At 42.4% G+C, this 25,947-nt stretch overlaps 1 long non-coding RNA gene across 1 annotated transcript; it reads right to left on the bottom strand.

The window, feature by feature from the left end:
- Positions 1–17,975: 17,975 nt before the first annotated feature.
- LOC110310001 (uncharacterized) lies at positions 17,976–24,074 on the bottom strand. The gene is made up of 4 exons (XR_002379787.2): positions 23,991–24,074; positions 20,065–20,177; positions 19,114–19,221; positions 17,976–18,087 (listed from the first exon to the last, which is right to left on the bottom strand). It is a non-coding gene; the product is annotated as an uncharacterized LOC110310001 (long non-coding RNA).
- Between the last annotated feature and the right edge of the window lie 1,873 nt (positions 24,075–25,947).

Below are 25,947 nucleotides of genomic sequence, written 5' to 3'. Positions count from 1 at the left end.
CTATTTTTGTGTGTGTGTGTGTGTGTGTGTGTGTGTGTGTGTGTGTGTGTGAGAGAGAGAGAGAGAGAGAGAGAGAGAGAGAGAGAGAGAGAGTCTGTGCAAGTATAAGAGTCCATGACAGTGGAGTCCAGAAGAAGGTGTCAGGTCCCTTTGGAATGAGAGTTATAGACAGTTATGAGTCATTCGACATGGGTGCTAGACACTGAATTTGAGTCCTCCAAAAGAGCATCACATACTGTGAACAGCTGAGCCAGCTCTCCAGTAACCTGATGTCATCTTTAAAGATGTAAATTGGGTCATTAATCTCCCTAAGAACTGTTTAGAAAATTCCAGCTTCTTTAGGGATCTGGTTCCTGCTTATGTGCCTCCAACCTTTCTTCTACTCTGTCTCAAAGACCCTGGACTTTTGTTGCATGAATTCGCAGTCTCATTTTGGTCTTAGAGCCTTTGCTTGTATTGTTCTGTATGACTGAATTGCCCTTCTTCCAGAGCACAAGGCAGCCCTTTCTCACATTGTTTGAGGGTTCTTTTCTGAACATATGACTGAAGTAGCTGCCTCCCATGAGTCTTCTCTCTAGCCACTTGCTTTTCTTTATAATTTTGATCTATTTTACCTCAACTCTCTTATCACATCCTAACATCTTATCTTGCTCTGCCAATGCTATGACTGCATAGATGTTATATATTTGTTATTTTTATTGCTACAATTTCAACACAAGAACACACAATAGGTGTATTATGGACATTTGGCATGGATAAAGTCTGTCTTTTTTTGTGATCACACTTACGATTTTGTAGTCGCTTATTCAACCACTTAGGAAACTTTTTAAAGCTAAAATATTGCCAACAAACCTCACGAGTAAGTATTTTAACTTGTTTACTCTTTAAATGGGAGGCACAAAGCAGACAAAATCTTCCAGGTGTAATCTGAACCATCACCTGGGACAAACTTTTGACTATTGAGTTTTTATTCCCTGGAAACGTACTTTTCTCGGTGTGCTGGATATACACTGCAAATAGACAGGGCAGTCAGGGCATGTGACTCTGACTTAGGCTGTGTCAGTCCAAGAAGAGATGTGCTTTAGAAAACATTATCCCTCTGGAGTTTCCTTGACCAATAGTTATACCATACCTGGCACAGAGATTTTTGCTTAGTAGGCCATGACTTCTAGAAACTGTATTATCTAGATCAGTGGTTCTCAGCCTTCCCATTGCTACAAACCTTTAGGACAGTTTCTCATGTTGCTATGATCTCCAACCATAAAATTACTTTTGTTGCTACTGTATAACTGTAACTTTGCTACTATTAATGTATCATAAATTAAATATCTGTGATTTCTGATGGTCTTAGGTAACCCCTACTAAAGGGTCATTTGACCCCTAAAGAGATCACAAGCTATACTCTTTGAGAAACACTGATCTCAGAGTTCTGAAAACAATATGTTTTTGCCTTTCCTCTTGGTTGCCTATCAGAAGCAGTAAGACTGTTGTGAAGACAAGATAGCCATAAGTTACATCTCAGCTTGGAGGTTCCTTCGTGATGGCCAGCTTTCATAATGTTGGGAGATGCTATGTAGGCTACTAGGACAGAAAGGCCATCCATCTGCCTTATCCACCTGCAAAGCTTACTAACTACAATATCAACCAACTAGTTTCTGTCAGCCTCTCTAGTAGGCATGACTATTATAAGGACAACCAATCTCTCTATGATTAGATTTGAGGCCCACTCTGTGGGAGTGATTTCATATCTGGTACTATAAACTCTGTGAAAAATCTGTGACTAGGGATATCATAAGCCCTGGGAGGAACTTACTACTGTTGTTTAGTTGAACTGTCGTGGCGTCAAACTGCTCTCTAAGTATCTATATTTATGCCTATAGACAAATGCTACTCAGTCCAAATCAGAGAAACTTCTCTATACAACAAGTGGTGCAGAGGTTCTTGATTTCTCAGGGGGCTGAGAATAAGACGAATGTGGGTGCTTAATCCTAGACAGGGTGCTTAAGCCACCCTCTCTAAGGCTTGGGGGAATAATGTGAAAGAGAAAATGGAAATAAGGGAGAGGCAAGAAGACAGGGAGAAGGGCTGAAAATGTTATCCTCTAAGCATGATAAAACTATTAGCATCATGTATGCACAACAACTGTAGTTGCTTGCACTGGGCCTATTAACAGCCATTTACAAATGGCAGAAGGACTCAGAGGTCTTACCTATTCATGCCAAAAAATTGGCTATTGGTGAAGCCTAGGGGAGGAGCAGTAATTATCTTTAGACATGTGCACGCCGCCGGTGAGCCCATCGAGTTGTATCAGATGTTTCCCTATCCATGGATACACAAGCTGCCCTGGGTAAGCTCAGTGGGTCTCAAAATAAAATGAAAATGTGATCATCAAAGGGGTCTTAAAGGAAAGAAGTTATCAGGGATGGGGAGGAGAAAAGCCAGGATCAGGGCAAGATTAATCAGAATGTGTTCTATACACATATAGAATTGCCAAATAATAAATTTAATTAATAAAAAGTTAGAAAAATAAATCCACATGGTGTCAAGTCATTCTTAGTTGGTCTACTGAGATCTGCTAGCTTTTTTTTTTTTTTATCATTTTTTAAACCTGAGGAGAACTTGCCTCATAACCCCACAAAATATTCACCACTATACACTAGTGGCAGGTTTTTAAGAGACAATGGGAGGAGCACTGGAGCTGGAAGCAATAGGTGCCTGTATATCTCATTCATTCATTCATTCAACATATATCTATATCTACATCTGTCTATCTGTGTGTGAGTATCAACCATATATCAACAGCTGTTCTAGAACCTGGAAACATACTTAGAGAAAGTTCCTGTCCTTACGAGTCTTATAGGTTGATGGAGAACTGTGGCAAAGAGTAATCAGATAGTAAACTTCATAGGGAGTTAAAGTAACCTAGTGATGATGAATGGTCAGTGTCTACTTTGGGATCCGTGGTACAAGAGTGACATGTAATCTGAATTCTGAAGAAGATGAGTTCAGTCATGAGTAAGGACCAAAGTCCACAGATGGAAATGAACAAGATGCCGTAGTCCAAAATAAGGGAGCAGCTGAGAAAATGCCAGAGAGGTATACAGACGGATTCCTTGCACATTGCTCAGATCCGGACCTGGTTCTTAGTGTAAAGGAGATGAGCCTGGACCAGCAGAGCTAGAAAGAAGAGTCTTTGTTTTCTAGGAGTCTGGAAATCTATCACTTGGGTAACCTGCTAAATAACCTGCTCACTCATTGCTATCTGCTCATGCAACTGCTGTGAGTTCCTGTTCGAGTGGGGCTGGAGAGGTAGGAAGATATCATTTTGGAACCATTAACTGGGTCCTGGCAATTATCTCCCATCATCCTTAAGGCATTGCAATGTCCTCACTCCACTCGTCTGACAGGATTGCTCAAAACATCCCGTTAAAGAGCCAGTGAATAAGGTAGCTACAGCCAGCATTGTATGTGGGACACAGTTCCTAGAATCTTTATATTCCCCTCCCTGAGAGAGAAGGTACCACTTTGAAACCATTAACTGAATCCATGCATCATCCCCTATCACCCTTAAGTCATTAGCTATAAGCACCATTCTCCTTTCATAGATTAGAAAAGTGAGGCTTTGAGAAGCTAAGCAAACTGGCTAGAGAAAAAGCTTATACCCTGTACAGAATTCTAGCTCTGTCAGTGAGGTGACAGGGTCTGTGTCCTTGACTGATTTGCTCCATTTTCTTTCAAATTCTGGATGGATTCTCCAATGGCTATTGGAGCCTGATGGCATTTAATTCCTTGTTTTCTTTTGCTTGGTTTTAGCTATAGCGAAACAGAGTTGACTCTACCTCTTTTGCTGCAGGCACTGGGCTTGCAGACCTGCTCAGCCAGTCTGGCCTCTCTGCTGTAGTCATAAACAAGGTATGGATTCCTCCAGCCCCATTTTTAGGTATGTTTTAACATCTGCAGATGTAACAGTAGATAATTAGTTTGTCCCCAAACTGTGTGACACGATTAGTGTTTTCTATGTGGAGTTGAACAGATTTGGTCCACAGTCACAGCAAAGAGCTGCAGGTAGCAGCTAAATTTATATTTCTTTTTTGGGAGAAGCCCCACCTGATAATTAAGGCTTTAAATTCCCTGCTGAAAATGAGTCAACAATCCACCTCGGTCATTAACCAGAGCCCTGACAGGAGCATGTGAACCTCTGCATAAGATGAGGAAACCACACTGCCTTCTGAGGCAGGAAGTGCGGGTTTCAGGGAATGCTCTGCTGCTTTCCCACAGGGATTTTAAAAAGACCAGAGAGCAGTCTGTTCTGGCGGACACTGTGTCTACATACGGCACACAAGCAGCAGCCACCTTGGATCCTGAGATACTAGGTTGGGCAGCAGAAGACGAGGGAAGAGGAGGATGAGAGGAGCCGGATTCTCAATGCTACTGTTGAGAATTGAACTAGCCAATTGTGAAATTGACTTGCTTCGAGACTTTGAGGGATCTGGGAAAATAAGTCCCAGTATTATTTAAACTACCAGGAGCTGGGGCTTGTCTGAAGCTGTTACCTGAAGTGGAAAGCATGCCAGCTGATGCATTGGGCAGTCATGAGGAGCAACTGAGACAATGGCTATAACTTGTTGGATTTCGTTTGTGTGTAGTCTGAAAATAAAGTGGTATTAGTAGCCGAATATCCTCCAAGTTGAACTTTTCCATTTTGTATGCTACGATGCATACCTTACTTGGGAGTAGAATGGTGACGTTTTTGGTTATGTGTGTGTTGGTGTGTGTGTGTGTGGGGGGGAGGGTAGGGGAACAGAATACAAAAGGGTCAAAGATTTTGACATGTAGACATGAGACTGGAGGTCATTAATGTCCCTTGCTGGGCACACAACAGACAACAGCAATCACACCCTGAATCGTTCCCTTCCCATGCCCACCAATTCATTTAAGACAGTAGCTGAGGAAACTCTACACCTTATCTAACTCTTTCCACTTCTTAGAAATCATTATTCTTCCTTGTGTGGTGTTCAGGGTCTCATATGTTTTGTTTTTTGAAAATTATTAAATTATATCATAGACATTGTTATATAAAGTATTATATGCTATGCAGTTATCTACTATAAAACATTCTATATGTAATGATACATTATATACATAAACATATAATGGTAGAAAAATAATGTCTTCCCTCATAGATTATACTTTCTTACTGTGAAACAATTTGTAGCTTCTACCATTGTAGAAGTGTTTACACTGTGTGTAAGCACACATTTATGTACTGTAGTGCAGAATTAGTATAATAATACTGTCTTGGTGGCTTACATATTCAGGATGAGCTTGTGGACGAAATAGCATGGTTTTCTACTAAAGGAGTTTCCAGCTACTAGGGTGTGGGGGTAGGTGCAGGGATATCTCCCCCCTGCCTCCTGTAATCACCTCTTATAGACAGCAATGCAGTAAGAAAGGTTGGCATTTGGGGGATTCTGTGAGCTCTGGGCATAAATCCAGGAGATTAGTGTTGCCTGAGCCTGGCTCAAAATACCGTTACCAGAACCAGCGTGTGTGAAAATGGACTCATGGTAACATCTGTTCTAATTTTATCTCTCTCTAACTCTTGAAACTAATTTCTGAATAATGATGGGTAATTTAGAAGTGAATGTAATTGTGGCTTTCATTCCTGAGAGTAAGAAGATATCAGGACAGAAAAAATGGTCAGGTCTACCTGGTCACCAGGTAGGGAAACTGCCTTGACACTTGTCTTCTACTTACAAACTGAGGGGTACGAGACACTTTGTCCCATCTTCCTAAGGGGACACATAGTACAGAAGAAATGAGCCAAGAAGACAACCATACAGAATCTCTGAGACGCTTTATAAAATACTGAGAGGGAGGAGCTGTCAAGTTTGACATGGACAGGATTAGGTGATTGCCCCCAGCGGACCAACTCATTCTGCTACTTGGGGAAAACACCGTGGTGGTCAATAACAAAAATGGCTGATTCTTCATTTCTTCCTTTTTTGCCTTGTAGACTGTGTACTGTGGCTTGGCAGCCTGTGTCTGAGGGATGGAGTCATCCCTGGTAAACCTGGGCTGATCTCCTGAGGCCCTCTGGGTGAAAGAATACAGTGGAAGTGGAGGTGCCCTCAGGAAGCCATGTGAGCTTTTATTCTTTTTTTTCTGGTACCCTAAGTGATCTGAGGTCTGTCAGCTTGGTCTAGCCTGCCTGAGGGCGATGCCTGTCCTTCTTAAGCAGCAGGATCCCACAGAACAGATACGAGGCAGTTGCTCAAGATCAGACTGCTTCCTTGCTAAACCCCAGGCAAAGATATTATTGCCTTAAATATCAGGAATGAGATACATTTCTTTGAGTGTGGCTTGTGCTACAGCAGTAGAGATAGATTAACATTTTTTTCAGAATGTATATTGCTTTTGTTAATAAAGACTTTTTGGGCATGTTATCTTTAGCTGCGTGGTAGTAGTTCCCAGGACTCACTGGGAGGCAGAAACAGAAGGATTTCTGTGAGTTCCTGGCCAGCCTGGTCTACAGAGCAAGTCCTAGGACAGCCAGGGCTACATGGAGATACTCTGTCTCAAGAACAAAAACAAAGAAATAGGTACCTTTTCCAGATGCACACTCATGGTAGGGAGACTTTATGTTGAGCAAGCAATCAGAAACAGTTTTGCCAAGATCTGCACTAGCAGAAGAATTTCTAGAGAAGACATGGGCAGTATCTCCCTAGAAGCTTCCTGTTGGATCACTCTGAGCATACTCAACTCCAGTGAAAACAGGGGGGAACAGGCCTTATCATAATCATGGGACTGTGAATAAGCAAAATCACTTTATTCACTAAATAATTAATTATTAAAGATACCCTGTGGTCTGCCTCTGTAATGAGAGATGAAGTTATCAGTTGAAGATATACATAACTTCTGTCCTCGATCAGCCTGCAATTTATAAGAAATAACAGGCAAAAACTAAATTATGAATCCAACTCAGACACACACAAAAAAATGAAATGTCAGAGACAGATTTGGTAATATGTATCAAAGGCTTTAAGTTATTTTTAGTTTTCTGTACAGTGATTTTTTTTTCCTTCTGAAAATCTACCCTAAAGCAATGATTCAAAAATGAAAAAAAATCTTATTTTCAAATGTTCTTCTTTATATATGACAATATAGGAGAACCATGTTAGTCCACATTGTCAAATTTGTTATGATACACCCAACTAGCCAGAGAATTACATAGCTGTGATCAGGAAGAGTGAAGAGCGTAATAAACCAAAGTGATTATGGTTTATGTTAAATAGGTCCAGGATACAAACATGCAGAAAAAAGTGTATCTTCAGTAGTATTGATACTATTTGACAAAGTAAAGGTTTTCAATATTTATAGTGGTTTATCATCAAAGAAGCTTTGTTTTTTTTTTCAGTAGACAGAGACTATTATGGGATAATAATAGACTCTGGTCAAAATACAGAGAACTGACTGTGACTGTGCACCCCAAATGTCACGTCTACATCACAACTCCTACACCTAAGACTCAAGAAACACTGTGGAAGGGGAAAGGTGGGATAATTCTAAGAGCCAGAGTACCATAAAGTCTGCTTCTAGCTTTTGTGAGTCTTCTAAATAACAGGGAACTGACCCCATGAAATCTCAACAACAAGGCTCCTTAAACAAGACTTATAGAAAGACAACATTGGTTGACATGCTAACACGAATGGTGACATGTCATAAGACCCGAGTTCTAGATAAAGAACTACATGCAGTTAATAGATGCTAAAAAGGGTAGAGTCAATCTTCAAAGATGAGAATCTTGACAGGTGACCTAATCCTAACAGCTCAGTGCTAAACCCTTACATGTATGAGCCATGTTAAATGGCCTTAGAATTAATACTTGGAGCATTGATGTATTAAAATGCACTGTTCTAACATTGAGGAATGAGCTGAAGCTCCTGAATCCTGGATGCTTCCTTTGCTCAACTCCTTTGCCATGACTCAGAGGTGGAGGGAGAGTTTCCTTCTGTTCCTAGAACTTCTCAGTCCTCCAAGACCCCTTTGCCTCCAGGTTCTGGTTCTGTCGCCTGCCTGTTATTGTGTTTTACACATGTTACCTCACTTTGGCCAGGCTTCTTCTCTTTTTCTGAACTGGAGGTACTGGCATATACTTGATAGTTTGAGGGACTGCCAGGTTGTAATTTTTAAGGATGGCAACAATGGTCTGCACCCCTTTGCATGCATTCCTTCTTGTGCCATGGACTTTACCAATGAGTGATGGGTGGGGAGATCTGTGTTCAAGAGAAGGAATTCTCTTGAACGTTGTAAAATCTGTGAGATTACCTTGATCAATAGACTATGGCACACGTGATTCCACAGGGCCAGGTCAGGATAGGAAATACAGCCTAGTACTCTGACTTGGGATGTCTATCTCATAGCCTGAAGCAAGACCTGTGCATTCGAGAAAGATCTTGTGATGAGATCATATGGAAAGTCAGAATATGTGCCCTGGGTGTTCCACTTCCTGGTACCTGAATCTTTCTAGGCCAGGAGTTCTGGTTCTTGATGTTTGATGAATCAGATATGAATGCTTCCATTGGCCCTGGCTCTGTACTCCACATTCTGCAGCAGACTGTTACATTTGGAAGCAATAGTATTTTAGGGGTGGTTAATTATGTAGTCACTTGTTGGAGGGCACAGAGATGGGTTCAAAGTGCTTAAAGTGTTAAGCTGACGATTTCAGGTGTGTCAGAGGTCACCCTGGGGAATCAGACCTGGAGACCCTTAGAGTCAGAAGACTTTGGACTCTGACTTCAGGATTTCTCCCTGTAGCCCTGGCTGTTCTGAAGCTAGCTCTGAAGACCAGGCTGGACTCTTACCCAGAGATCTACCTGCTTCTGCTCCCTGAGTGCTGGGACTAAAGTCATACACTACCACTCCTGGCAGATTCTGACTTTTATAAATCAGAACCAGAGGTTTCCAAGTTACTCCTTGGGAGGTAGGTTTTTAACCAATTCAAGAGCTATCAGCCCATAGGAATGTATAACTCAGTTCAAAACACACTATAAGTTGACTCATTTTCATGAGACTATTAAAAAAAATGAGCATGTGCTTAATTTTCTTAGGGCTTTCAAAAACAATAAGAAAGTCTTTGTGTCGAGCCATGTGTGTGGAAGATCTGTCAGGAGTCCAAATCCTTCCATAACTCAGTTAGTCCAAGGAAAATTCTTTTGTCTCATTGAACCTGGGGCCAAAGAAAACTGCTGGACTCACAATGGTTCCTTGTCATGTGCCTCAAAGAGTAATAGTGAGTCGTGGTCACGGAGTCCATAAGGCATTCCCCATACCGTCCCCTAATAAGTCACCTAGTTTTAAACCTAGGTCTTGACTGTTCTTGCCTTCAGGATTTTTGAATGCTGAGTGCCAGAGAGAGATGAGGAAAACGTCCAAAGTGAGGATGATGATCATTACTTATGCTTAAGTTATTAGAAGTGAAAAATGGAACCATTGGGGTTTACAGAGCTGGTAGGACAGAGGGGAAATGAGAAGATGCTCCACTCTCTTCTGAAGCACACAGAGCCTGCTGTTGCCATTTCCCCTGAAAACTTGCCTTTGAGAATGTATAGACCCCAAAGGCAAGCTGTGAGCAGAACTTACATGGTCTCAACCTACACACACACACACACACACATACATGTATATGCACACACACATACACACAAAACAAAAACAAACCCAATGATAATAATAATAACAACAACAACAAACAGAGACAAATCAAAAACAGACAAGAAAAGGTGACTATGGAAGAAGATAGATATGTTTGATAACTAGTTTGTGGCAAACATTTCAGTGTGTGTGTGTGTGTGTGTGTGTGTGTGTGTGTGTGCTTTTCATTGATTTAAAGCTGGGGAATAAAATAAGAAAGAGGACTGACACTAAGGTACAGAGAAACAATGGCAGTAGACAGGTTTGCACAATGTTTGCTGAAGTTCTGGGTTATTTTGTATATTCACCACTTACTTAACATACATGAGAAAGTCACCATCTTTAGAAGATGAATCATTTTGCATTCTACAGTCTGTAGAGGTGAGAGGATAAGGTCTAAGTGTCAAATACAGGGTGTGGGTAGGGTGAAGCAAGTGTGTAAAAAGTAGGTACAATGATCAGATGCAGACATACTCAGTGTTTAAGCAGACCACAGATAGATGCATGCACTGTTTGCTGGATGAGAATGGGTGGAGGATTCCCTTGGTGCTGTCAATTGCCAGTGGCTCACTGGAGTTGGGAGAACAGGTAGAGGTCTCCTTAAGGTCTGCAAGGGGCAGATTTTGAAGAACTTGTGAGCACTGGTGAGGAATTTGCATTGTCTCCTGAGCATATTGGGGAGCTGCTGAAGGGCTTCATTTAACATAGCATACACATGTTTTATCCTGAAAGTCATGGTAAGGAGGTGGAGAGAAAAACATTATCTTTAGCAGAGATAAATCAATGTCTTGGAAGAAACTTAAGTTTCCCATCACTTGAGGTATTCTCTGAGAATCCAGATAAACTCTTGTTGACAGAGGAATATTAGACCTGGTAAGTGTTAAGCTTTGAAACCATGTGTCTCTTTCATCTCATCCTATTCTTAACCTCATTCAGCTCTTTAGGATATATATCTATATATCATCTATCTATCTATCTATAAATCAATCTATCTATCTACACATTTAAATTCACCTATTAGATATGATACATTGTATTATGTGCAGTAAGTGCTGATGCAGCACACTTTTGTTGCAAAGAACGTGAGGTGCTGTCATGGAAAGGCAGCATGGTAAGGATTGGTGTGCCATAATTTGGATGTAGGTCTTCTATGACCACCTATTTCTGGGAGAGATCAGGAGTTCATCTTACCTATCATTCTCTGCATCCTCTTCTTCAGTAACCATGGTAATACCATGACATCCTTAGATTCTCTTCTGCTCCACAATGATCTCCGATGGTTATATACAGTGATATAATCTTTTAGATATATTCCTCTTTTGGACTGAAAGTGCTGATTGCTTAACTGCTGGTGACTAATTTAGTCCTTCCCTGTAGTCAATTAAACCTTAAGTTTAAAAGCATTGAATCTTTCCACTTTAATGTTCAGATTTTGGAGCATAAATTTCTTTTAGCCTCGATTAGCAACTTACTAACCAATAAAGACAAACTTTGGAAACTGTAGACTTCAGCCATCTAAAAGGTTCTGCCATTAATTTTGAGCATCTCTTACCCTCAGACCCCACTCCCTTACATATAAAACAAGAGTGTTGTTACCTACCTGAAAGATATTTTAGGCAGGTGTAGGAATGAGTATCAAGTGGGGGAAAGCATGTGGTCTGTGGAGTTGTGTTACAGGAAGTGAGGCACAGAGCTATGGAGGGCTCTGGTCTTCCAAGAAAAACAAATGCCTCCTTACCCCGAGGTCTCGGATTTAGCCTAAAAGGCTTAATGATAGGTTTCATTAGTGCACCCCAAAGAATGGGGTCTCCAGTTTAGACCAACCACGTGACACACAGGTTCTGAAGCATCAACTGCATTTGTTTACTAAAGACGGAATCCTTTCTGCCTTAGTTGCTTTTCTATTGCTGTGCTAAAATACCAGAAACATGGCGACTTATAAAAGAAAGTGTTTATTTTGGGTTCTAGCAGTTTCAGAGGGTGAGGCCATAGCCTGGCAGAAGGCAGGGCATAGAGCTAGGGCAGTGGCTAAGCACTTACATCTTGATCAACAAGCGCACGAATGTTAACTGAGAATGTTATAGACTTGTGAGAAACCTTGAAGCCCACTGCCAGTGACATACCTTATCCAATAAAGCCACACCTCCTAATCCTTCCTGAGAAGTTTCTCCAACTGGTAAGCAAGTAGACAAATATATGAGCCTTTGGAGGTCATTCTTATTCACACCCCTGTTTTCCAGAGACCGGGACACTTGAAACCTCTTGTTCAGGATGCCCCCTCTCTATTCTCAAAGTATCTGAGAGTCTGAATTGCTCATCAGAAGTTAAGAAAGTGACTGGTGTGATAGGGATGGGATAGTCTTGGGTCTGGTTTGAGGCTAGATAAGAAGGATTGTTTTGTTGGCTGTATTTATTGAGCAGACATTTATTCATGGACTTTCAACTTCTGTACAAAAAATAGGGAGCCAGTGCGAAAGGCCAATGGAAGCAGTGTTTGAGCAGTGAGAATAAGCTCGGAAATGTTCTAGTGGAAAGAATGGAATGTGGGTCACCAGGTTGGAGAAAGGAACATGGGGTCAGTCCTGTGGGGCACCGTATATCATGGGAAGGCCTTGTCAAGTTTGTACAGGAAAATTGCAGGCTGGAGAGATCTTCTAGGGAAGGCATACACAGTCCAATAAGGAAGGTTGCAGCCATGAAACCTATGCTAGGCAGAGGTGTGAAGGACCTAAAGGGGGACAACAGAACTGCCTTACACTACTCTCTGCTCCTTTTCACATTTCCAGTCGTGGCTCTCCTGTTTTCCTCACTCCACTCCTGTGACTAAGCAGCAAAGAATTGTCAGATCTATTTTAGGACAGGAAACCAAAGCTGAGACTGACTTACTCAGCCAAGGTCCTAGAGCTGGCCACAGCAGAGGTTTGCCAGGGTCCAGGTATGTGGTCCCTAAGCCAGGGCTCTTGGAACACCTACTTCTCAGGGAGCCATCCACAGCGATGATAGCCTCTTTTTAGATGGTCTGGCAGAGGACTCCCTGCAAGCCATGACAGTGGTAGCAGAAATGCCCACTTCTAGGATCTGGCAGACTAAACAGAAGTGTTGTTACCTATGGGGTCTTACCCACAGTGGATCCATCTGCTTCAAAGAACAGCTGATGAAGACATCCATGTGGCACCTGTGGTGCTTGTGAGAATTTGTGCTGAAACCCCAGGGAACAGCACATGGTGACACCACCCTCCCCAATTATAGAATCCTGAGCAGCAGGTACCAATCTAGGCCCCTGTCCTCAGGTGTGCCAGAAATGGAACGATCTTTTGTTTATTTCCCCAGGAGAATCTAGTTTTGATTTCAAGCTGTTGCTGGCTGGAGAGGTGGGTGTGTGAATTCAGCCCCTTTGGGCATCTTTACCAGGAGATGCAGCTCGGATCCTGCGTTTTGTTGATCTCTAAGGTGCTGAGCAGAGGCGTTCTGTGTTGTTATTGCTAGAGGTGATGTTCCCATCTGTGCTTCAGCCCCTGTGTCCTCTCTTGCCTCTGATCATGAGTCAGTCTCCTTTGGCTGGGGACAGAGAGCACATGACTGGTTCTGGCCTCATTCTGCTATAAGTGAGCAGCCATTTCCAGGCTCATCCTGCTGCCCGATGACTCATTGAGACTGGGGGCCTCAGTTGGCTCCCTCACAGACATCTGTATCCAATACACAGATGTCCCTTCTGCTTCCAGAGAAGTCTGAGCTTTGATCTTTGGGCCATCTTGCTTGCCGTCACGTAGGCTAACCTAGGGTAAACAAAGAACCCCCATTCTCCTCAAACTTGTGTCCTTATTTCAGTCCAGGCAAACTGCTTCCTGGGATCTCAGAGAGCCTGAAGCACAGTCCATGCTCACCACACACCATCCAGACCCTTTTGTCTTTTTGTTAGAAGGTCAGGCTTTAAAAACAGAATGCCCCAAAGTGCACTCTTGTTCTTCATTTTACTGGGTCATCTTTTTTATCATGCAATAAACATCAAATACTTACCTGCTGTTTAGATAGATGCAGGGAAAGGAACACAGGACACATGGATATATGGATACCAAACAAGATAGAAAAAAAACCCATTATTAAAAATTCAGCATTAACTTTATTGTGTACCCAATTTTGGAAGCATCTGCTTGGCAGTCCCGTGACCTGATTTGAATAATAATTGTGAGGTACTGGGCTTATCAGTTGACACACAGACATGATTCTATCCTTGTCTATAAAACAGACGTAATTATTCTGTTTTAAAAAAGAATTATTTATTTATTTTATGTATATGAGTACACTGTAGCTAAACAGATGGTTGTGAGCCTTCATGTAGTTGTTGGGGATTGAATTTTAGGACCTCTGCTCGCTCTGGTTGGCCCCGCTCACTCTGGTCAACCCTGCTCGCTCAGTCCCTGCTTGCTCTGGCTCAAAGATTTATTACATAAGTATGCTGTAGCTGTCTTCAGATGCACCAGAAGAGGGCGTCAGTTCCCATTATGGATGGTTGTGAGCCATCACGTGGATGCTGGGATTTGAACTCAGGATCTTTGGAAGAGCAGTCAGTGCTCGTGCTCTTACCCACTGAGCCATCTTGTCAGCCCAGAAGTAATTATTCTTAAGTGATGGCTTATTTGTAGTTTATAAAAGATAAGGCAAGTTATGCTATCAGCACAGTGCTGGATATTATTAGTGCTTCTGTCTGAACAGACTTCCAGTTTCTACTGGCAATGTATTTCTCTACCTGTTGGAAAGTTTCCTAGACTTCCAGGTTCTGTTATTTCCTAGATGTTCTCATAAGACTCAGCGTTGCTGTTATTATTATCAACGTCATCACCATTATAGTGGTATTGATCAAATGTTCCTCAAAGACCAAATTTCATGGTTGAAGTCTTCAAGGTGATGATATTATAAATGAATTCTTCAGAAGGAAGTAGGTCAAGAGAGTGGATGCTCTCCACAGGAATAAGGACCTAATGAAAGAGACCACAGAGATGTTCCTCACCCTTCTACTGTGTGAGAACAGACTCAGAAGACATCTATCTGCACACCAGGAAGGATGCTCACTAGATTCCAAGTCTGCCAGTTCTGTGACCTTAGACTTCCCAGATTTCAGAACTATGGTAAAGATAATTTTGATATTCATAGCCTACCATCCTATAGTGTTCCACAGTGGTCTCTAAAATGGACTGGATCAGTGCCTCCAGGGCGTTATTTAACATTTTGACATTGTGACCCTAGTGTTGACATCTACAAAGCTGCATATTCATGTTACCCAAGAAAATCATAAAACCATGAGGTCTTAAGTACATTTATGATGTTTGATGTCACATTCATAGGTCTTCTTGGCTGTGTGAAGTCTCTGAGCTGTGAATTGGACATTTCCAGGGTATACAATGGAAACAAACAAACAAACAAACAAACATGTCAGAATAGGCAATGAAAAACAGCACACAGGTCAGGAGAGATCTAGGTATCAGCCTCTGGTTGTCCTCCTCTGGTGGACCTATGCAGATAGCACTTACTTATCCCAGCAACTGGAGGACACACTTATAGACTCTTGAGAACAGGGACTGCTCATCTGAGCCTTTGTTGTGTAGCTCTAATTGTCTTTTTGTGTGACTGATCTGCACATATCAAGTGAACACACATATGGAGTACCCCACACACACACCATAAATTACATTGTTATCATAGACTGTAGACTACAGCCTTGAACTTAATAAGAAGAATTCCAAGATATTAGATTAGAACAAGGGATAAATATATATTTCTCTCTCTGCTTCCTTTCTCTCTCCTCTCTCCTCCCCTCCCTTCCCTTCCCCTCCTTTCCATTCCCCTCTCTTTCCCTCCCCTCCCCCACTCCTCTCCTCTCCTCTCCTCTCCTCTCCTCTCCTCTCCTCTCCTCTCCTCTCCTCTCCTCTCCTCTCCTCTCCTCTCCTCTCCTCCCCTCCCCTCCCCTCCCCTCCCCTCCCCTCCCCTCCCCTCCCCTCCCCTCCCCTCCCCTCCCCTCCTTTCTCCTCCTTCGCTCTCCCTCTCTCTGTGTGTCTGACTAGTTTATGTATGGATTGGGCATAGGGCCATATGTGTGCTCTATCACCAAGTAAATCTTAGGACCTTCAAATGCCTTTATGTTACCACAACCCACCTCTTTATCCTGGTCAAGCCCACAGTGCTCTGACAACTCACTCAACAGCTTTTACCTTCTTAATCTCCTGCTGAGAGGTCGGACTTCCAAAGAAGGGGTGGGGGGACATCAATCCATCCACAAAGCCTTCAATCTAAAATTTGTCTTGCCTACAAGATGTGCAGGGATAAAGATGCAGTAGAGACTGAGAGGAACAGCCAACCAACTTGAGACCAATCCCATGTGTGAGAGTCAACCCCTAACACTATTGATGATGCTCTACTACGCTTGCAGACAGGTGCCTGGCATAACTGTCTCCTGAGAGGCTTCATCCCAGCAGCAGATGGAAGCAGATGCAGAGACCCACACCAAAAATCAGAAGGAGCTCAGAGAGTCTTGTGGAAAAGTGGGGGATAGAATTGAACAAGCCAGAGAGATGAAGGACACCACAAGATGACCTATAACATCAACTAACCTGAGCCTAGGGGGGCTTACAGAAATTGGGCCACTAACCAAAGAGTATTCTGGGGCTGGACCTGGACCCTCTACACATTTGTAGTAGATGTCAAACTTGGTCTTCATGTGGGCCCCCTAATAATTAGAGCAGGGGCTGTCTCTGACTCTGTTGTCTGGCATTAAATCCTCTTCCCCCAAGTGGACTGCTTGGTAGGGCCTCAGTGGGAGAGGGGGTGTTTAGTCCTGCTGAGACCCCAGGATGGGGTGGTACCCATGGGAGGCTCCCTGTTCTCTGAGGAGAAGGGGAGGGGGCAGTGGAGGAGGAATACGTAAGGGGACTGGGGAGACATGAGGGAGGGAAGATATAAATTGAATAAAAAAACCAAATTATTGGAGAAAAAAATAACTTTGGTTGGTCTTCCCTGATCTTTGCAGCTCACTTCCTTTACATCCCAGACTATACACTTGGCTTGCTCTTGAATCTCATCCATTATCCTCATCTTTTCGGCGAGGGAACTCAGTGCTCTGCTGAGGGTCTCTTGCTCCTGCGCCTCCTTCATACCCTTATTGTCAAGATTGCTGCTTAGATGATCCTGACCCCTCTCTTGTACTCGGACAGATACACCCTGGCTGATCTCTTCAGTTAAGTCTTTTGAAGTCTTCCCCTCAAGCTGTCTTGGCAAACAGGGCTTTAGTTTTCTGGCCCCTTGCTGGTCACTTCCTTCTCTGTCTTCTGAATCCAAGTTGTTATTCAAATAGGATTACTCACTCCCCTGGTATTTTCTCCCTCCATCTGGACTGCTTACTCTTTCTGCCCCTCTCCCCAAGGTTACTGCTCTTATATCCATCACTATCCAATCATCAGTGCAGGCCACTCCCCCGGGCCCATCACTATCCAATCACCAGTGCAGGCCACGCCCTCTGGTCACAAATGAACCGTTCTCACCTTTCATCTTGGCGAAGCTTTCACTGTCCTCCCTCATGCTTCCATGGTGCCTCAGAGAATCTGATGGCTGGAGCTCTTTGGACATTAGTGTAGATGTTAGTAAGCCTGGGCCAGACACACAAGAGACACATGATATGCACTTTTCAACTTAATTAACAGGGAATAAGTGGCAAAATCACAGCATGGACTCCACATACTATAAAGTCTTGTGTACTGGCCTCGCTTTAGTACAGTGATTCTCAACCTTCCTGATGCTACGACCCTTTAATACAGTTCCTCAGTGTGCTGACCCCAGACCATAAAGACCATAAAATCATTTCGATGCTACCCATCACTGTAATTATGTAACTGTTATGAATCATAATGTTTTCCGGTGGTGTTAGGTGACCTCTGTGTAAGGTTTGTTTGATTCCCAAAGGGGTTGCAACCCACAAGAACTGCTGTTTTTGGGTTGGTCATTCTTGAATATGTGGGGCTAGATTTCAGATCCTCACTTCCTTCGTTTCTACAGGCAGTGGTTTTAAAATGTAAAATATTTGAATTTAATGCTCAATTCCCATGTAGCTTCTTCCTTACTCCTCCCCATTGATTTTGATTTTCTCCATCAATCATTTCTTCCCTCCTCGCTGTGCCCTCTGTTCAGGAATCAGCAGGCTGCTGTCACTTTGTCATGTTGTACCCAGCTGTGAAGCAAATAAAATACTCCTGGAAGCCTCTGTTTTATGAGAGAACGTTTATTATGTTTGCGCTTCGGAAGCCGGTTGTCACGTTCTAGCTGAGCTTCAACATAGTGGTGTTTTTCCATTGTCGCTCTTGCTGCAGGAAGGAAATCCCAGTGGTCTCACACACTGCCACCTGGCGGCTAAGTGGAAAATAGCACATCGTTTAGCAAAACGTTTCTGAAGGCAAAACCAAGCCAATCCAAACCAAACCAAACCAATTTGCTGGAGAACTGAGGGTACAGAAACTAGAAGAACGCCACCAAATTTGGGATACTTGCTCCATTCCAGCGGCTGTGAGAGGCACGTACCAGCTTAAAGCTCATGCAATCTCTACCATCACAGCAAAGTGACACTCTGCAGTCTCTGATTGCAGATCTGGAAATAGACCCTCTGAGAGATCAGTTTCCAAAAGCACTGTGTATTGTGGCTTGGGAGATCCATACCCCAAAACATCTGACCCCCAAGCCCCTGATCATCTACCACAGATAAGGCCAATCTTTGGGGAGAACTCAGACTCATTGATTCTTTACTCCTTGTACATAGGGACAAATAAATGATTAGTAAATTCACATTTACTAGGTGCGGTGCTACTTAGAAGAAAGATTAAGTTAGTGGCGTACAGAGTCCCCCCACCTCCGAAATAAACAAATTAAAACTATGTGTGTTGGCTTGTTTGTTTTTTGTTAACTTGGCACAAACTAGAATCATTTGAGAGGGGGGAACCTCAGCTGAAAAAAAAAAATGACTTCATAAGCTTGGACTGTAGGAAAGCCTGTGGGGCATTTTCTTAGTGATCGATTTGGGAGGACCAAACCCACTGTGGTTTCTGTCATCTCGGGGCTGCTGGTCCTGGATTCTATATAAAGACAAGCTGAGCGAGCCATGAGGGGCAAGCAGGTTAATCAGAAGTCCAAATGCAGACCATTGGGAGACAAACATGGCTTCTGCATCAGCTCCTGCATCTAGGTTGCTGCCCTGTTTGAGTCTTTGCTCTGACTTGCCTCAGTGTTGTACTGTAATGTGGAACTTGTAACTAAAAAAACACTTTACTTTAAAGTAGTTTTTGGTCAATGTTTATCACAGCACCAGAAACCTAACTAAGGCACTATATAAGAAAATCTTCAACTCAATAAAAAAAAAAAGGTCACTGAAACACAAAACAATACCATTCTTTGGCTGCTTCTTTAATTCACACCGTGTTTCTTTGTCTTTCTTCATTGTGCTGAGTCTTCCTGAGGGACAAACCATATCTGACTGTTCTCTGTATCCAGGACCTAGGACAGAGGCTGAATTTTAAACAGAAATCTTGGTAAATGAAACAAAGAACAGTTACAGATGTTCATAAGTACCTGGGCTGCTTGGGAGAGGTGAGCATCTTTGTTTGAAAGGGGATGCTTGGGTGCCTGGAGACCATTTGGAGGGAAGGGTCTAAAGAGGATCTTAGCACCAGAAGGGAGGGGTTGTATGAGATACCCGAGGCTAAGCTTCACAGAAGGAAGCTGTGAGGAGCCTCGGTGTGCTCAAAAACAGGTCTGTAAATTGTGATAGCAGCCAGAAACATGTTGTCGGGATAGTTTTTCAAGGCACAATGCCTTTGGCCATGATTTTTTTTTTTTACTTCAGTGTGTCACACTCTGATCTAAGATCATTTTAGATGAGAGATACTTCAGTGTACCACACTCTGATCTAAGATCATTTTAGATCAGAGAAGCTAGTGTTCCATTGTCCCATACTTGCAGGCCCTCCATCTCTTTTTACATCAGGCACAGTCTACACATCACGATGGAACTCTTCTCAGGGGTGCTCAGATGATGGAGATGCTGGGAAGTAGGGGCACTCACTGAGTCATTGAATTTAATGACATTTGGGCTCTGTCTTAAAATGACTGGGCAGCAGGGCATTACGTTTCCCCCATTTCATCCATATGGCTGACATATTGTGTGCCCACCAATCCTATTCCCATGCTATGATCCTCCCAGCCCTTTCCCTAAGAGGGAGGCTACATTTCCGTGTTCCATATTCCTTTGATGGACATGCTGAGATGACTGACTTTGGCTTCCATCAGGTGAGTGGACACACAGATGCAGAAGCAAATAAATTTCAGTGCCATTTCTTACAGTTTTGGAAAACAGAATTAACTTCAGGCAGCAACCAGCTCTAGAAGGAGAGAACTGTGGGATGGACCTGAACTTGTAAGCAGCTGATCCAGCTTACTAGCCGATGTACAGACCTGTGAGTGAGACAAAGTATTTATGGTAAATCTCTAAAATTTTTGGCATTTGAGAAGAATGAAATTATTGTACCAAAGCAAATGAATGTATTCCAGAAGAGGTAGGACCATCGAATGGCAACTGTAGCGAGAGATACATTTAACAAGGGTTCCAAATTCTTCTTCTATAAAGGCAGGATGGAGGGGTTAGTTACTTGGGTGCATTGATAGATTTGAACATGGGAAGTTTGGGAGCTGGAACTGTAGGTGGAAAGATTTTCTTCATGCAGCAGAAATGATGGACGTGTAGTTCCATGGGCAGTTTAAATGGCAGGGAGAAACGGGAGAGGGAACTAGGAAGACAAGGAAGAAAATAAGGTGATAGCGGGATGTGGTGGAAGATGACTATATATTGAATTTTGTTACTTCAAAGTTCCTATGTTAAGGCAAGCCCTAAGCATTGATATGATGGTGAGATGGTACCTTTAGTGAGGTTCTTGAAGTTAAACAAGATTGTAATGGACCGGTCTTAAGCTAATAGAATCAGTTAGCCTTAAAAAAGATGAAAGAGAAGGGTATGTATGTGTGTGTGTGTGTGTTTGTGTGTGTGTGTATGTGTGTGTGTGAGAGAGAGAGACAGAGAGAGAGAGAGAGACAGACAGAGACAGACAGAGACACAGGGAGACACAGAGAAAGAGAGATACAGAGAGAGACTGAGGTTTTTTTCTCTGTATACTCTGAAGAAAGGCCATATGAAGATACATCAAGAAGGTGTCAATGAAAGCTGGGTGTGGTGGCGCATGCCTTTAATCCTAGCACTTGGGAGGCAGAGGCAGGCGGATTTCTGAGTTCGAGGCCAGCCTGGTCTACAAAGTGAGTTCCAGGACAGCCAGGGCTACACAGAGAAACCCTGTCTCGAACCCTCCCCCCTCCCCCGCCAAAGAAGGTGGCTATGAGAACCAGGAAGAGAGGCCTCACCAGGATTCAAATCAACCGTACATTAATCGTGGGCTCCATGGGCTCCTGAAGTGTGAGAAGTAAGTTTCTGCAGTTCAAGCCGCCAACTCTGTGAAATTTGGCTGTGGCAACAAACACACACTAAAGAGAGGCTTGGGAGGGCAGATGTGTTTTTCAGTGTGGCTGCCTTCTCCTCACCAGAAATGCAGAGACTTTTGGATCTATGCCATGTTGGGGTTGGGGCAGAGGTGAGGAAGGCTTGGAACTGCCAATTTAGGCTGATACTCTAGCCAGACTAGAGCACTGATCTGATATCTGAGGCTCCCCAACACTGGGCATTGGTGACCAGGATATCAAGGGCATTCAGCAAAGGCTTCAAGTCACCTAATTAATTTTGAGATTTTGGAGGGATAAACCATCACATACATGTATGGTTAGTGCCAACCTACTCCCTTCTTCTTTCAGCCATGGGTCAGAAAGGCTAGTACTACCCACCTTCCTGCCTGTCAGATGAGACTTGTACCTAAAGCATTCTGTACTTTGCTTAGATGATGCTCAGCATTCCTGTTACCCAGGTCTAAATCTTGATATGCTAATTATACCTTAAGAAATACATGCTACATATCTCGAGACAGTGCAACTTTCAAAATATTATCATGAAAATTCTATTTTAGTGTTCCAAAGATGAATAACAAGTGTTCTATATGCATCTCTACGCGGAGAATCCTACTCACACATTTCCCTCTACTTTCTTGCCAGCGATGAGTGTCCTCATTGATGAGTTGATAAGGGAGAAGCTGGGTCACATTGAAGGAGCACTGTTGTGGATTTGGCCTAATGCTTGTATGATGTTAATTAGGTCCCCCAAATTGCAGGATAATGTGCACATGAGACGCTGAGGGTCCCTGCCCCCAGTTGGTTTTGATTGGTAAGTAAAGTTGCTGATGGCCAATGGCTGAGCAGGGAGACAGAGGAGGGACCTTAGGATTCCTGGGCAAGGGGGCTGGAGGAGGAAGGAGATAGAGTGGCCATGTTGGGAGAGGAGTAGTGGCCAGGCCTGAGAGGTGCAGAAGAGAGTGCATAGCCAGCATGTAAGAGTTGGAGATCATGGCTCAGGAGGGTTGCCGGTCTATGTTCAGGGTAGCCAAGATGGAATATAGGTTTTAGTAATGATGAGTTGGGAATATAAGAGGAGAGAGTTTGTTAGCTGTGTGGAGGTTTGGGAGTGACTTAGCCATTGAGTTGTTTAAGGCATATTAAAATATAAGGCTGTGTGTGTATGTGTCTTTTATTTGAGAACCCAGAACATTGGGGCGCGTTGTTAGAAGAGATTAATCAGTTTCAGCTACAGAGCACACAGTAAAAGGCACCTTAGCATCAACAGTACCCTATTACAATGCCTTGACCAAGGGTCCGATTTCACTTCTCTCTACATATCTTCATTACTTTCTAGCACACAGTAGAGATACATAGGATGGCGTGGAATTTGCTTGAGTTAGCCTGGAACATAAGTAGCTTTCACACTGAAGATCTCCTGTCCAGGAGACTTCTCAAACCAGGGACCAGGATGGCTACTCATATCTATGGACATAACAGGTATTTATCATTGAGGAAGATGTTAATTTGTTCAATTCAAAATTATCTTCTTTATAGAAACCATTACTGGGGTGGGGGATGGGAGGGAAAAAAAAGAAAAAAAAAAAGAAACCATTACTGTTTGAGTAAATGATACTCTCTTTGATTTTCCATACTGTGGAGATTCCAACCATGACTACTGATATTTATAATAGTTGTTTTGCTCAGCCAACAAGTAATTGACTCATAAGGTCTGACTTAGACTAACACATGATTATGCCTCACAGAAGAAGAATAACAGTATCTTAGATACAGACATTTGCTGTTTTGGTCCTCGGTTTTTGGCCAATGCAACTATTAGACATCAACAGATTTGATAAATGCTTGGCTACTGAGCAAGCAAGCATTAAGGAAAATGAAGGATTCATTCTTTGAATATATTATAGTCTTGATGTTTCAAGCTCTAAGTCATTGAATATTATAAAAAAAATGCCAGGGTAAAGCAAGAAGGAGATCCTATCCCCAAGAACATTTCATAGAAGATTTTGCTGTGGTACTTTACTCAAGATGGTAGAGATCAAGCAGCTGAATTTGGGGAGACAAGAAAGTTTTGTTGGGACTGGAGAAGCGGTTGATCAGTTAATAGCATTTGCTGTTCTTCCAGAGGACTCAAGTTCAGCTCCTAGAACCCTCATCTGGTAATCTGGTAGTTTACATTTCCTATAACTACAGCTTCAGTCCTTTGCTGGCCTTCATGGGCACCTACATATGCAACACACACACACGCACACGCACATGCACATGCACACACACACCTATATATGCAACACACACACACACACACACACACATTTTTAAAAACTTAAAAGATCTCATATAAATTGCTCTATCAATTTATTGCCATGCTAACTAAAGTCTCTTACCTTCTAATGGGTAAATAAACAATAACTAGGGGGCTGGAGAGTTAGTTCAGCAGTTATGAGAACTGATTGCTCCTCCAGAGGTCCTAAGTTCAATTCCCAGCAACCACATAGTGGCTCACATCCATCTGTAATGGAATCTGATGCCCTCTTCTGGTGTATCTAAAGACAGCTAAAGTATACTCATATAAAATAATTAATAAATCTTTAAAAAATAAATCATTAGACTAATGGGTTGATAAAAGATGAATTGTGGTTAAATATTGCACTTCCATGTCATTAAACATAAAATCCCAATAAGTAACCATGCCATGATATAGTTTCTTGCAGCTTTCTGCAAATCTAGATTGATCCAACCTTAGTCCCATAATCTGGAACATACCTCTGCCTTTTGCCAAACGGTAGCTTTCAGTTTCTCCCAGATTCTGGTACACAGTCCTCTAGGCTCCAGATTCCCTTGTAAGACATCTGCTTCCATGTTCCTTAGGAAACATGGCATTTTAATATTTTATGTGAATATTAACATCACCAGTTACTGGTGATAAATGCTCATTAGACTTTTTCATCCTTTTCATGCCTTTTCTCTTTGGACTTCATAGGATTGTGTTGAAAACCAAATCTGTGTTTTACTGAAGTCTGGGTCCCATCCTAGCACCATTGTAACCTCATGAACTATCTATTTTTTAATTTTTAAATTGTGTCAATGTCAATATAAAATATTTATTTAAACCAGTTTCAAGTGAGCATGTTAATAGCATTATGTACTTTTACATAGTTTGTTGCTATTGCCACGATTGCCAAAACTATACAAGCAATTAACAACTTCTCCCTGACCCCATCTCCCAGCCTCTGCTGACCTCTAATCTACTTTCTGGCTCTGTGAACTCCATAACAATTCTATTACAATGTACTGTGGGGTAAGTCATACCTCCTACAGAGAAACTCATATCTTTTCAGCATATCTATCTGGTTTAATGAGATCTGTAAATTTGGTTGTAAGCAAAGCATTCAAATGAGCCCATCATCTGAGTGTTGAGAACATATTGTAGCTAAGTTGTGTTTAGAACTGCTTTCGGTAATATGGGAAATAGAGAAATTTGACTAGGCCACATAGCATCATCTTCTAGAACTATGAGCGCCAGCTAGCAAGGAGGAAGCTCTTTGGTCAGTACCAATTTGGTTTCTCTATGCCCTGTGACCAGTTTGTGTTGTGTTTCTTTACTTATTGGATCTTATCAAATTCTAGTGGTAACCAAGCTCAATGACAAAAGGATGAACTGTTTTGGCATCTCTGGAACACTCCTGACCAACAATTATGGGAGACTTATTTCATACCTTGAACTACACTCGCAAAATGCCTTTTATTCATGGGCTTTGGAGGCTGCATGATACTGATAGTGTCTTTTTGGCTTACCTAACCCAGTCAGGGTAAATTTGAATGCTTTTTTTTTTTTTTTTGGTTTTTTTTTTTTGGTTTTTTCGAGACAGGGTTTCTCTGTGTAGCCCCGGCTGTCCTGGAACTCACTTTGTAGACCAGGCTGGCCTCGAACTCAGAAATCCACCTGCCTCTGCCTCCCGAGTGCTGGGATTAAAGGCGTGCTCCACCACGCCCGGCTCAAATTTGAATGCTGGTGATGAACAGCTCTATCTTTCACTTCAATAACATTTATTTCTTGGATTCTTTCAAAAAATTTAAATTTCTAAAGCCTAGTTAGGGCACAGAATTCTTTACCACATGGTTCTCAGACAAGTTGCTCTAAAATCATGGTTAACGTTATTTCTTCTTTGAACCTCAGTTTTCAATCACATGATGAAGATAAAGTGCTCCGCATAAGTAAGAGTTCAGTGACGTCAGAATTTGTGTTACTCCTCAAATTCTATCCTTTCTGAAGAATGAGTCTTCTTTTATGTCCAGGATTCTTCCATGTTTCCCCTACTCTGGAGCTGGTTAGAAATCTAGATACAAGTCTCTAAAGACTTGGGGACTGAACTCTGCCATTGATTTTGACTGAATTTGATACTGGCTCCAGTTTTAATCTTTTACAATTGCCGCTGTCGAACATTATTGCCTGTCTTTTATGGCACAGAGGACTGATCTGTGGGTATTTTTATAGTTATCAGGTGGTGGCACCACCCTGAGAACATGTGCCAACACTTGTTTTGTATACTAGTCAAAAAAAAACATTGTATGATTCATGTGTCTTGTTCCTAAATGTAGAAGTAAATTTCTTGCTGAAGGAAAAGCCTTGCAAGAGCAAAGTGGTATTTTTATAATTTCTGGTCTACTTATAGAAACCCACCTGCTGTCATTGCTTGTCTTTGCATTTGAGAGAGTTCAG

The sequence above is a fragment of the Mus caroli genome, unplaced genomic scaffold (genome assembly GCF_978045245.1).
Source record: "Mus caroli unplaced genomic scaffold, Mus_caroli_1 scaffold_16, whole genome shotgun sequence".
Classification (NCBI taxonomy): Eukaryota; Metazoa; Chordata; class Mammalia; order Rodentia; family Muridae; genus Mus; species Mus caroli.
Note: the sequence above shows the minus strand (reverse complement) of the source record. Positions and strands in the feature narration are given on the sequence as shown.